This window comes from Halyomorpha halys, unplaced genomic scaffold, assembly GCF_000696795.3.
Source record: "Halyomorpha halys isolate HHAL.00 unplaced genomic scaffold, Hhal_1.1 Scaffold2182.1, whole genome shotgun sequence".
Lineage (NCBI taxonomy): Eukaryota > Metazoa > Arthropoda > Insecta > Hemiptera > Pentatomidae > Halyomorpha > Halyomorpha halys.
Window position 1 is genome coordinate 63,853 of NW_027105901.1, and position 8,511 is coordinate 72,363.

Here is an 8,511-nt window from a genome sequence, read left to right on the forward strand (position 1 = left end):
TATTTAAGAATTATTTAAAATAAATATAAGGAAATTTAATAATTTAAATTTATTCTCAGAAGATAAAAAGGATAAAATGAAAAGATTTAATATCAAACAGATATGAGAATTTTATTTTAAATTTTATAGCATTATTGACTCTTATCTTAGGGCAGGTTTTCCAGACAACCAGAACAAAGACACTTGACTAAATTAATGGCTATTTTTACAAATATAATTAAATCCTACGTAGAGCAAACTAACCAATTATATATGCTTCTTTGATGAATGATGGTTCTCAATGTAATTGTTCTAAAGATACTATCACAGACAGTAGAACAATTGCTTGGTCCTCTTCTGTTGTCCTGGTTCGCTTCCAGGATACGCCCAATCCACCAGCGATCCAAACAAAGAGTTTTGTTGTTTTTCAAAGTGACTTTCTTCCTTGGATGATCTAATCTTCTTGGATGTCTTCTTTCTCTAGAAGTCAACCACTGACAGTAGAAAAAGGGTGGTCCGCAGGATCTGCATCCAGATCTCATCCCCTCAGAACTAAACAACATGTGATCTCTCTCCTTGTCTATTTTCAAAGTTAACTCGTCGATTTAAAAAAATCGATTGTAGCACAATCACTATAATTTACTTGCGATGATTCATAATGTAAATACTTTATAAATCATTTTTATTGTCTTATATTTCTTCAAATGAATTAGAATTAATTTGTACTATAATCGTGCTAGAGAAACAATAAAAGTTGAAAACATTCCAATCCACGTACTCAATAAAGCATTAATTCAATCAGACTTTGGAAGGACACATGCCGCCATATTAGGTGACGCCTCAATTTTCTCAGCTACAATGGCCTCTATAGCATGTTGTATTTGATGCAATCCTCACATCTACAATTCAGTTAACCCCTAGGATGACTGGATAACCACTGATTATCCTTCTAATGATTGCTTCTTTGTCCACCATTGGTACCTTACAAATTATTTCATTCATCATGGTGCTATTATCTCAATTATATTTACACAATTCGAGCTTTTTAGACATTTAAATTCTTTCAGTTGACTTAACCAACTTTAGTTAACTTTAACTAACTTCTTTGGTGTCCTCTATTAAATTAGAATATTATACAGCTTCATCAGTCAATAGAGAAGTGACTATTTTTGAACCCAATACAAATAAATCTTATGAGCTGTAAGGAATATATTTGATCAATGAAAAAAATTTCCTAATCATAGCAGTCGGAAATTGTGGCAATAATCAGTATTGATTCTGTCCAGTAAGATGAACTACTGACCACATTTTCACCATCCAGAACATGGAAAAGAAATATAATGAACATGATGTACATCTAAGCAAAAGTCTTGACTACAAGCAAGCATTTAATAGCAAAGGAATAAATGAGCTAAATGAAAAATTCAGGGTCCTAAATTGCTCCAAAACATTTAGGGCAGATGAACAGTAACAATACAGTATAATAGATACAAAATAGCATAGGTTTAGTACAGGTCCAGAAACTTGATCATTTATAATGGAATCAAGCAAGGAGACCCTCAATGTGCATTGTTATTATTATACATTTGTACTGGAAATGATTATGTGCACAAACCAAGCAAGGATCGAAGGATTATGATAGAATAACAATAATATGTAAACAATTTAGTCATCAAAGGATAATCCCTAAATTCATTTTTACAAGAATTATTGGAATATGAAGAGACAATAAAGAAGATAAGGTTCAAAATAGGTGAAAGTAAAACAGTGTAAAAGATATCATCCTAGAAAGGTTCAATTTTTATCACTGCTTTGCTTGAATAGTGGCAAAACTAAAAAAAAAGTTTTTTTTTTGGATTTATTGCTAAACATGTTTTAAAATATATGTATATATAGTTGAACGTAAAAATTTAAATATAAGAAGATGGTCAGGGTTGCGGTCAAAAAAAGAACAAATAGTTTAAAACTATTTTAATGTCCGACGTTTCGGATTTTAATGTATTAAGATACATTATTCCATACATATACATTATTCATTCCTTTAATATTATGTTGAATAACCATGACTCTTAACCCTCCCAAAAAAAAAATTAATCATTATAAATTATAACAATCAACCATCTACTACTTCTGAATTAAAAACTTTGAAAGTATCTTGTCTTAGTTGATTATAGAATAGTACCAAAATATTGTCCCTAGACAAATAATATTATTATGTTAATCTATTGTGCCCTATTTACAATATACAATAAATGATGTAAATATTAAGATTAAGGATAAGGGGGCCTAATAAGAAACAATAACAATTTTTAAAAAATTACCTATCTTAATAACTTGGTTGACAATCGTTCGACATAACAAACATTTAGCTAATAACTAAGTTTTCACATTATGCTAAAGTGGACTATAAAGCTATTTTAAAATTATAATCATCAATTAAAAATTCCACTAACACATACAACACATATCATAATAGTCAACTCCCAATTCAAAACAACTAGTACTGACGTTCTTCAAAGACCTACTCTAATTTGTCTTATATACATGTAGGTAATATAATATAAGTGTATAGAGGTAATACGTAGTGGTTGTAACGTTATTTTTGTTTCTATAAATTGTAGTCAGTTAAGGGAAAAATCTTTAATTAATTGATTAATTGATCCATTGATGAAAGTTTAATGACTTAAAAAAAATTAATAATGAGATGTAGATAGTTGACCGTAGGTTAATGCTTGAAGAAGTTTGTCGGGGGGTGCGGTCAGCAAAGAACAACATAAATAAACAAAACAATATTTATTTATTTTATGCCTGTTTCTCGGGGGGTGCGGTCAGCAAAGGACAACATAAATAAACAAAACAATATTTATTTATTTTATGCCGATTAATAAATAAAGGCATAAAATAAATAAATATTGTTTTGTTTATTTATGTTGTTCTTTGCTGACCGCACCCCCCGACAAACTTCTTCAAGTAAAAAAAATTAATATTACATGTATTTATCGTAGATTTTTTTTACCTAAACATAGCTTTTATTTCAGTAAGTAAAAACTCATACATACTTATGTATTTAATCCATTTGGTGTTTAACTACAAGGTATACTCAATATTACGAAACACACAGTTTAAGAAGCAATAGAAGGTCTGTAAGACTATTAAACCCAATGGTGGTTGATATTTTCTTTTCGGAGAGAAAAACCTTAAATTAGATCTGTACCTTTGGCCGTAATCGTTATTACTTACTGCTAAAAGAGAATACCTATTTCTTTTTCTTCATTGCATTTAATTGTATTTTATTATTATTTCTATTATTCTTTAATTTTTTTTTGTAAATTTATTTAGTTAGAAATAAACTTTAAAGCAAATGTAGACATCCAGTCGGCATCTTATTCATCTGACATGCCCCGGTATAATAAATGTTACTTTTAAGACCTATCCAGACAAGTCCCGACAACATTTTTCAGCAATAAATTCTAAATATGACGAATACAAAAATTGGTCATTAGACTTCTTATTCCAAATCAATGACAACGGCTAGGTGAGCAGTTCTAGTAGCCGCTTCTTTCTCTATCCTTGAAAAGCCAAAGATCTCTTTAGGGCAAACAATGTACTAACTTAGCATTAATCGATACGGAAAGATTGGAGTCTTTCATATTTGAGCAGTTTGCTGGGAGCTGCTAATTCGAGACCTATCCAGTTTTAAATTGAATACACTTCCAGATATTTGAGCTTACGTCATAGTATGGGATGATATACCTCAATTACGCCCAAAACAAAAAAAAATTTTGGCTCTTCTAAATATCCTCAAACTGTCTGCTTTCTGGTGCCAACAAAGATAGAATTTCCTCTACTATTTGAATACTTTACCCTGAGGAAAATTACGTCTTCATGAAAGAGGAATTCTATATCTTTTTTCGGACTAGATAATTGAAGAGAGTAGGCTCCCATTGAGAGCCCAAGCTTTTGTAGTTCAGAACGAAAACCATAAAAAAGAATGGTAATTGATTACTCACAAAAAACTTTCAGATGTGTATCCTCTGCCTGACATGAAATAACCGTGGCTACGATATTAAACAATTTGAACAACTTCAGAAGTCTAATACGTGCTTTTTTTTTCATTCTTTATACATATATTTCTTCTTATTATTAAACTTTTGTACATATGCTGCTGTTCTTTCTTATGCATATACACTGCTTTCAAATTGTTAATTTACTTTTTTATTTATTTTTTTTGTTCTTCACTGAATGTTACAATAATTCCACAGGTGGGTAGGTATCACCCCTAGGTTTTCTGTTATCTAAATTTAAATGTATTGTGGGTATATTGAAGTCATCGTTTCGAGGTATTCATTATTCCCAAGGGAAAAAATAACGTGGTGCCTAAGGAGCAATTTATTCTTTATTGTTTTTTTCTTTTTTCTCTTTTGCGATTATATTTTTTTTTCTTTAACTCACCCCTTCTCCGCTGAGCGTGGGCAAGTATAATCGATAGATCAAAATTTGTGGTTATAGTAAATAGGGACTGGGCGATGTTCAAAAAAATATTCAGCGAGTGGATCGAAAATGAATATGGTTTCAACATACCAGACCAGGAATCCACAGAATTTGTTGGGAGACCAAGTAACGACTTTGATGGTAGTGGTGAAAGAAGCAAGAGGAAAAAAATACGTAGCCTTCAAGCTTGATTAACGCTGCTGCGACACATGAAGACCACAATAAACCCGAAGCTTTATCAGCCCATCAGGCATTAGCTAAATTTCTCCAGGCTAACCTGACAAAATATTAGTACAAATTAATTCGACAATCGCTAAAAGACCTTGGGTGCCCTATATTTCCAAGTTATAAAAAATTAATCCTCTCAAAGAAATAGTGCTACCCTGAAAAGATATCAATTAATGAAACATCTGCAATGGTCCCTTTGCAGAATTTGCTTGACCATACTGCCAAACAAATTCTGGAAACAAAGCCTCCAGAAGAACTAGAAAAATTAAATAATCATGAATTAATATTGACGACGAAATAGGGATTCCGTTGAAGTGCGATGTAAAAATTCATTTTTTATTGTATACATGTTGCTCTGTGGTAAACTGTGAATATATCGAACCGTTTGCAACGGTTTTGTAACTGTTGAGTAAGTTGCCACCAAGCTTTGGTTGTGTTGTGTTCTTGGTTCTCACTACAGTAAGAAACGTTTTATGTTTTTTAACCGTTACTAATAAAACAGTAAGAACAGTAAACACATTTTATTTGTTTCTACCACCCTTCGCTATGATAATGATTCGTATACGTCACAATATGAGTTAATGCTCTCTAATTCACTGTTGTTACTATTAACTTTTGGGCATTAGCATAATATACTATATATAGACATAATATTCTTTACTTTGCTGGTTTCTGGGAGGCTCAAAATCTTTAGAAGTAATCTCAAACAACCCGTAGACTTTTAAGAAGATGTTTACCTTGAATTTCCACATTCGGACGTTGATTTATTTCATTAAAGCTATTGAGATCCATTTTATATTACTGCTTGCACCTAAATGTTTTTACTTTACGAAGTATTTGAACACAGACACTACCGAACTGTTTTTACTGTCTCACTACAAATTTTGATTTCGCGAAATGTCTGGGCCCATAATCTGTTGAACGCGAGAGGGGTGGACACAAATAAAATGTTTTTACTGTTTTATAAGTTACGGTTAAATAACATAAAACGTTCTTACTGTAGTGAGAACTAACAAAAAAACAATTGGTTCCAGGTAACCCACCGACTACTATTATAAAACCGTTGCAAGCCGGTACAATTGAAACATTCACAGTTGGCCAGAGAAACGTGTATACTGTAAAAAATTAATTTTTACATTTCACTTTAACAATATTTTCGTACAAAAGGATTGGTTTCAGTGATGCCTCTGAAAAGAAGGGATACGCGGTAGTACTTTCTTTGATGACGATAACAACCAGTGGGATTTGAACTAGGGATGGGATATCGAAAGAAAAATATCGATATCGATATCGATATCTGATAGCAATATAGATATCGATATTATATCGGACCTAAAATATCGGAATATCAATATCGAAAATTTAACGAATTAAAGTAATAATAATTATAAAATGATACAGCAAGATGTTGGAAGACTTATTTTATGTCATACCTTATCAAAATACATAAGAAACTCTTAATAACAATGAATAAAACACCACGACAACCATATCATAAACATAAAAAATATTAACTAAAATATAATTGTTTTATTGATGAAAATATAAAATAGAATATCAATATTTTATTTTGATAATTACATATTTATTTCAATATTTTCTACTGTTTTAATATCGGTAAGGATTATAAGCGACAATATTCTGATATTACATTATCGAAAAGTCGATATTTTTTGAAAATAACTAAAATTTCAAATAGAGATTATAATATAGGAATATCGATATTTTATGTTGATAATTACATATTTAATTCGATATTTTCTATTGTTTTGATATCGATATGAAAGTATTTGCAATAATATTCCGATATTATTTTATCGAAATTTCGATATTTTGTTTTAAAATACTAGAACATTGTATAGAATAATTAAAAATGGAATATCTATATTTTATTTTGATATTATATATTTATTTCAATGTGAATATAAGCAACAATATTCCGATATAATTTTTTCGAAATATTGATATATTGTTTAAAATGATTAGAATATTACATATGGATTTTAAAATAGGAATATCGATATTTTATTTTGATAATTACATATTTTTTTCGATAGTTTGTATTATTTTAATATCGATTTGGTATATAAGAACAGTATTCCGATATTATTTTATCGAAATGTCGATATATTGTTTAAAATGACTAGAATATTATATAGGGATTTTAAAATATGAAATATCGATATTTTATTTTGATAATTACATATTTTTTTCGATATTTTAAATTGTAGTAATATCGATATGAAACATAAACAATAATATTCCGATATTATTTTATCGAAGTATCGATATTTTGTTTAAAAATACTAGAACATTGCATAGAATAATTAAAAATGGAATATAGATATTTTATTTTGATAAATACATATTTGTTTCGATATTTTGTATTATAGTAATATCATTATTGAATATAAACAACAATATTCCGATATAATTTTATTGAAATATCGATATTTTGTTTAAAAATACTAGAACATTGCATAGAATAATTAAAAATGGAATATCGATATTTTATTTTGATAAATACATATTTGTTTCGATATTTTGTATTATTGTAATATCATTATGGAATATAAACAACAATATTCCGATATAATTTTATTGAAATATCGATATTTTGTTTAAAAATACTAGAATATTTTCCTCGTTGTTGTGTTGTTCCTTACTTTACTTTCTTGTTTTAAAATCTCTATACAATTTACGTATAGGGATTTTAAAACAAGAATATTGATATTTTATTTTGAATTTTTTTATTATTGTAATATCGTTATGGTATATAAGAACATTATTCCGATAATATTTTATCGATATTTTCTTGAAAATGACTAAAATATCATATAGAGATTTTAATATCGATATTTGTTTTGATAAATACATATTTATTTCGATGTTTTTTATTATTTTAATATCCATATGGAATATAAGCAACAATATTCTAATATATATATAATGTTGATTGTATGTAAAATGATATTTTGTTGAAAATGACTAGTAAATTGTATAGAGATTTTAAAATAGGAAGATCTATATTTTATTTTCATAATTACAAAATTATTTCGAGATTTTGTATTGTAATATCGATATGAAATATAAGCAACAATATTCCGATATTATTTTATCGAAATATCCATATTTTTTAAAAAAGATTAGAAAATTTTATAGAATAATTAAAAATGGAATGGCGATATTTTATGTTGATAAATTCTTATTTATTTTGGTATTTTCTATTCTTTTAATATCGATATTGAATATAAGCAACAATATTCAAATATTACATTATCGAAATATCGATATTTTGTTGAAAATGACTAGTAAATTGTATAGAGATTTTAAAATAGGAATATCGATATTTAATTTTCATAATTACATATTTTTGTCGATATTTTAAACAGTTGGAAAAACGATATGGAATATGAGCAACAATATTCCGATAATATTTTATGTAAATATCGATAGTTTCTTGATAATGACCAAAATATCACATAGAGATTTTAAAACAGGAATATCGATATTTTATTTTGAAAAATACATATTTAATTCGATATTTTGTATTATTTAATATCGACATGGTATATAAGAACAATATTCCGATATTACTTTATCGTAATATCGATATTTTGTTAAAAATTACTAAAATATCATATAAAGATTTTAAAACCAGAATGTTGATATTTTATTTTAATAAATACATATTTATTTCGATATTGTCTATTGTCGTAATATCGATATGAAAGTAAGTTAAGTATTGGCGAAAGCACAATGTCAAAAAAGAGAAGAAGGAAAAAGATCTAACTCGCTTGAACTGTTGTAAAA

The 8,511-nt window shown here is 28.0% G+C and overlaps 1 protein-coding gene across 3 annotated transcripts in view; it reads right to left on the reverse strand.

Annotated features, from left to right (window-relative positions):
- Positions 1–2,481, reverse strand: part of LOC106691229 (transmembrane protein 41A) — a 20,972-nt gene extending 18,491 nt beyond the window's left edge. Inside the window, exon 1 of one of the 3 annotated variants that reach the window (XM_014436940.2) lies at positions 2,301–2,481. The gene's annotated coding sequence lies outside the window, so the exon portion shown is untranslated. The remainder of the gene's footprint in view (positions 1–2,300) is intronic. The other 2 variants (XM_067053565.1, XM_067053564.1) reach the window with 2 other exon arrangements.
- Between the last annotated feature and the right edge of the window lie 6,030 nt (positions 2,482–8,511).